The following is a 5489-nucleotide window of genomic DNA, read 5'->3' as shown; positions in this document are numbered from 1 at the left end:
GTATGAACAAGAACATGGACACTCAGAGAAGTAATTTGCTCAAGTGCAGAGTTGGTGAGCCCAGAGCCAGGACTCAAACTTTTGTCCAGGTGACCCCCCAGCCCACGCCCTCTGTGCTACTGCAGGTATGGAAAATGCTGCTGATTCCACCCCATGCTTATTTTTTGCACAAAATAATCGACTTAAATAGGAAAGTGAATTACAAGGTAACCTCTCGTCAAGTTCCTCGAAAAGCCAGCTGGGATTTTGACAGCAAGGGAACCGAATCTATAGGCTGCTTTGGATAGAACTGATATTTTTATAATCCTGATACTTCCTATCCTTGAATATGGATCATTTCTTCCATCATTCAGGTGTTCTTTAGAAGACACTCTAAAAAAAGGAAGAAAAGATGAATTCAAAACTCAGAAATGTCATTGTAACACGCACTCCTGGAAAAGGATTAGTATTCAGCATATAGAAAAGACTACTATAAATCCATAAAAACTATCAACCCAATAGAAAAAATGGCCAAAGATATAAATAGGTATTTCACACAGGTGAAAACATGAATAGTCAATAAATTTAGGAAGATAAGTTCAATCTTATGGGGAGTAAAGAAAACGAAAATTAAAGCTACCATGGGATTTTTTAATGCCCATTGATTTACAAAAATTAAAAAATTGATAAGATCAAGTATTTGAAATTTAAAGAACAGGAGCATGTACACTGTTGGTATGAGTGTAAATTGACATAAATACTTTGAAAAACATTATCTTATAAACTTGAATGTAAGTGAATGCTATGATCCATCAACTGTCTACATGCTTCAGAGAAACTCCTGTCTCTGGGGACTAAAAAAGCATGTACAAGAATGTTTCTAGCAGCTTTTGTAGTAGCCAAGATGAGAACAAACTAAATGTCTAACTAACTAAACCATAGGAAACTGTATACATAAAAGGAGAGCAAATTCACACAGTGGAATATTATACAGTTGTGAAGATGAGTGGCCCAATGCTGCCCACCAACACACAGCATTGAAAACGAATTTCTCAGAACTTCAGAGTCAGTACTATGAGAAGATATTGCTTTTATCAAGCTAAAATCCAAACAGAGCTAAACAGTATATTGTTTAGAAATACACATCTGGTAAAACTACTTTTTAAAAAAAACAAGAGAAGGATAAGCACAAACATAGGAATGCGGCTCCCTGGGGCAGAGGCAGTGCAATGGGGTTGGCGGACACATGGGGGTTTCACCTAATGGTCATGGCGTTCTCTGAAGTGGGGTGGTGGGATCAGAGGCACTCATTTCATGATTATGCTTCAGAACTCTGATACACATCGTATCTGTGTATATACTGTCAAGCAGTATTGCATCCTCTAAACAGCCACGCCCTCCATGCACCCAGCTCCTGATGCATAATGGCACTTCTCATAAGTATTAATGAAATCAGAAAAAAAGTTGAATGCTGAGAAAAGCTTCTGAAGGAGGGAAACCTATGCATCAGTGTTTTCCTTTACCTGGCTGCACATGCACGATGGAGTAGGTGGGGCACAGTAACTCTCAGGGCTGGGAAGGAGGTCCCCACCCTTCAGGGGAGACTTCTCCCTGACCCCTGTTTCTGGTCCTCTGCCTTACACTGCTGTGACCATTTCCCTGAGCCCAGAGTTTCTTGGCTTCCATTTTTTCCAGAATGATCCCTCAGGCTCTGCAGGAGTTGGAGGGCGGCAGTTCTGGATGGAGTTGGATGGGGTCCAGGGTCCACAGCTGCTCCGTTTCAGGGTCAGAGCGGACAACTGCTGCTACACTTCCGCCTGCCCGTCCCCAACTCGGGTGCCTGCACTTCTGTCCAGGGTCCCTGGGCTCTGCTGGGCCAGCTTGCTCCCCTCCATCCAAGTTTCCGGCTTCCAAGAGGGGGCACTAGTGCTCTCTTCTCTGCTGTTGCTCCTTCTACTTCTCTTCGTCTTTTCATTTGACCTTAAAAATTCCTTTTCTGCCATTTTCGTGGCATTTTGAGAAGTCAGTCCTCCAGATTCAACCCACCAATCCCACAAGCTCAGAGTAACTTGTTTTATCGGAATCTGCTCTTTCCAAGTGGAGAAGAGAAAAAAGTTCCAGTTATTGTTGCAAAATAACCAAGAACCGTTCTATAGATAACAGAAATAAAATGACCCTTACTTGAGCCAAGCTGAGGACTATCGTCCGAGAAGGCTGTCTCCACAGAGGAAGAAAGGGTTCTGGAGAAGCGTGGTTTTCAGGAGTCTTACACCTTTGTAGAACAAAGAAAACACATTAAACACGCCCCGGATACATAGTCATCAAAGTTTCAAGGACGTATTCAGTTGCAAATTAGCAGGTCAACATGACCCTGATCTCCAAGAAAGGGAACTTACCTTCAGGACTGCTACACAGGTGTTAGTGGGTTGTGGGAAGGGAAGTAAGTAGCTTATCTTCAAAGAGTGCATTCTTTTACTTGAGATAACGTTTAAGGCATTCTTTATTAATGGTTGAAGCAGATGTACAATGTATGCTTGACAGGCCGTAAGTCAGACTTCTTTAGTTCAAGCCAAATTAGTTATGAACGAGAATAGTTACCCCATACACCTCGATACGTGAAAACCTCTGTCACAGTTACCTGGGCAGTTACCTGGATCATCCAGGAGATGGAGCTCTGTCTGCTGAGGTTTAGGAGGGAATAAACCAGAAGGCCTCTTGGCAGCATTGCCGGTCCTAGTCAGGCAGGCACAGCCCCTCCCTGTGTCATTCTGGGAAGACCGCTGGATTCTCAGGAAGCATTTCTGCAATAGTGTGGTTTTGAACATCACCACCAACTACTACTACTTCTTTTTCTTCTTCTTTTTTTGCAGCTTTGAACTTTAACACATTAATGATCAGTGTTACATTTGGTTTCCTAGTCATGAGGCAGATACAACAGACTCATCAAAGGGAATCCTTTTTGTACTTTATGTACCAGTTTCTCTCTTTCAGGGTAGAATGGATTCATTGAATCTGTCTTAAAAGATTAAATTATTTTATTCCTTTACATTGCAAGGGGTGACACCTGGCTTCTCATGACAATGGCACCCAGTCAAGTGGAACCTGTGGCTTGTGCCTGCCACCTCCTCAGGTACCGCGCATATGACTGAACCTTGTAGGGCTATAGACAAACGCAGAGCTCGAGTTAATTTAGAAAATATCATGCATAACCTGCCCATTCTTTTCCTAACCCCAAACAGGCAAGGCTGACGCAAGCCACGAGCATGTTATGTCAGCTGTCAGAGTAATGGAAACAATAGCCGAAAGGTGCTAGTAATGAGGATTATTGGAGACAAAGCGACTAAGCAGGGCATCTGAATAGGTTTGCGTATTTTTACAAGCTTGTATTTTAAAATTGAACATCATTCAAACGAATTGTTTAAAATGATTGTTTTTGTAATATGTTATGAATATACTGGAAAGTCAAAATAGAAATTGCCCATTGAGAGGGTAATTGTCAATCCGATGGACAAGGTTATAAAAAGCATACCTGTCATATCCTTTTTAGGTTCTATGTCTATGCTAATGCTATTTTCCCAGTGACTGACTTTAATCAAATTCTGCCATCTCCTTCTGACCTTGGCGTACCCGTCTTCATAACTGAGTTGGAGAGAGGAGCGTCTAATTAAGATCACATTCATACTTGAAATCTCTCTCCCCAGTGGGAAAAGATAATATTGTCACTCAGCGTTTGGGGTGGATAATAATATTAAATGCTTTTCCCTACAGGCAACATAGTTGAACCAGGGCCCTGTCTGAATTTGTGGAGACTTTAGCGTCTTTAAAGGGAGATGGTCAGGTATGTTGCCAGGAGTCAGTGACAGAGTTGCCTGAGTTTTTCAGTACCCTTTCTACTCTCTTCAGAGCACAGTTTAGATAGCCAGCCATGCTGCCCGAAGTAAACTTGAGATATCACGTTTATTGAGGAGTAATTTACATCCAGTAAAATTCACTCTTTTTTGACGTTCATTTCCGTGCATTCTGACAAATGTATACAGTTGCACAATGATCACCTCATCACCCTAAAAGTTCCCTCTTGCCCCTTTATAGTTAATTCCTTTCTTCCCTCCCCATCTCCTGGTGACCTGTGTTCTGTCCCTATGGCTTTGCCTTTTCTAGATTTCTGTATGCATGGTATCATATAGATGTAGCCTTTTGTAACCGGCTGCTTTTACTTAGCATAATGTTCTTGAGATTCATACATGTTGTTTCAGTATCATTAGTTCTTTTATTTTCCTTTTTGAGTAGCATTTTATTATATGGATATACCCAGTTTGTTGATCCATTTACCAGTTGAGGGACATTTGGATCATTTATAATTTTGGCAATTCCGAATTGAACTTCTATGAACATTAGCATGCAGGTCTTTGTGTGGATGTCTGCTTCCATTTCTCTAAAGGAAATATCTGGAAGTGAAATTGCTAGGTCATATGGTGGGTGTATGTTTACTTTTATAGGAAAAGTTGTTTTCCAGAATAGCTGTGCCATTTTGCATCCCTGGCAGCGTTAGGTATTGTCCAGGAGAGTTCCAGTTGCTCCATATAGTCACAAGCTCTAGGTATCATCTTTAAAAAAAAAATTTACCCTCCTGATAAGTGTGTAATGGTATCTTGTTGTGGTTTTAATCTGCATTTCCCTCGTGAGGTTGAACGTCTTTTTATATGCTTATTTGCCAAGTATATCTCTTCTTTGGAGTGTCTGTTTACATAGTATTTTTCTAGCCATTTAACAATTCTTTTGGGGCTGGCCCCATGACTGAGTGGTTAAGTTCGCATGCTGTGCTTTGGTGGCCCAGGGTTTCACCAGTTCGCATCCTGGGTGCAGACCTGGCACTGCCCATCAAGCCATGCCGAGGTGGCGTCCCACAGAGCACAACCAGAATCACCTACGACCAGGATATACAACTGGGGTGGGGGGGGGGGGGGGTTGGGGGAGAAGAAGAAGAAAAAAAGAAGATTGACAACAGATGTTAGCTCAGATACCTATCTTTAAAAAAAATTGTTTTGTTTTATTTTCCTATAATGAGTTTTAAGAGTATTTCGTATGTGAGTCCTTTATCAGATATATGTTTTGTGAATATATTCTCTGTTTGTGCCTTGCTGGATATATTTTATAGGTTATTTTCATTTCATTGTTTTCAACTAGTAACGTATGCCCATAGTTCAAATGGTTTGAGAGAATATACAGTGAAAAAAAGTCTCCTTCCCATGGATTCCAGCAGTCCAATTCCTCCCCCCAGGGGCCATCAGTAGCCCTGATTTTCTGGAGGGAGGGAAGGGAAGAGGGTATTCTCTAGAAAATATTTTCCCCAATTACAAAAATGTGCACATATAGTCTTTTTATGCCTCAATACATGATAGTGTACGATCCACACAGTTCTGTCTTGCTCTTTTCATTTAACAGTTCATCTTAGCAGTCTTGCTATATCCTTGCACACAGAGATATCTCATTCTTATTAATGGCTGGGTAGT

General features: G+C 41.3%; 1 long non-coding RNA gene across 1 annotated transcript; it reads right to left on the bottom strand.

Annotated features, from left to right (window-relative positions):
* Positions 1 to 1051: 1051 nt before the first annotated feature.
* Positions 1052 to 2251, bottom strand: LOC138924222 (uncharacterized). Its single transcript, XR_011439007.1, has 2 exons — positions 2161 to 2251; positions 1052 to 2063 (listed from the first exon to the last, which is right to left on the bottom strand). It is a non-coding gene; the product is annotated as an uncharacterized lncRNA (long non-coding RNA).
* Positions 2252 to 5489: the final 3238 nt, after the last annotated feature.

The sequence above is a fragment of the Equus caballus genome, chromosome 1 (assembly GCF_041296265.1).
Source record: "Equus caballus isolate H_3958 breed thoroughbred chromosome 1, TB-T2T, whole genome shotgun sequence".
Taxonomy (NCBI): domain Eukaryota; kingdom Metazoa; phylum Chordata; class Mammalia; order Perissodactyla; family Equidae; genus Equus; species Equus caballus.
The sequence above is the reverse complement of the archived record's forward strand: the minus strand, read 5'-3'. Positions and strand labels throughout refer to the sequence as shown.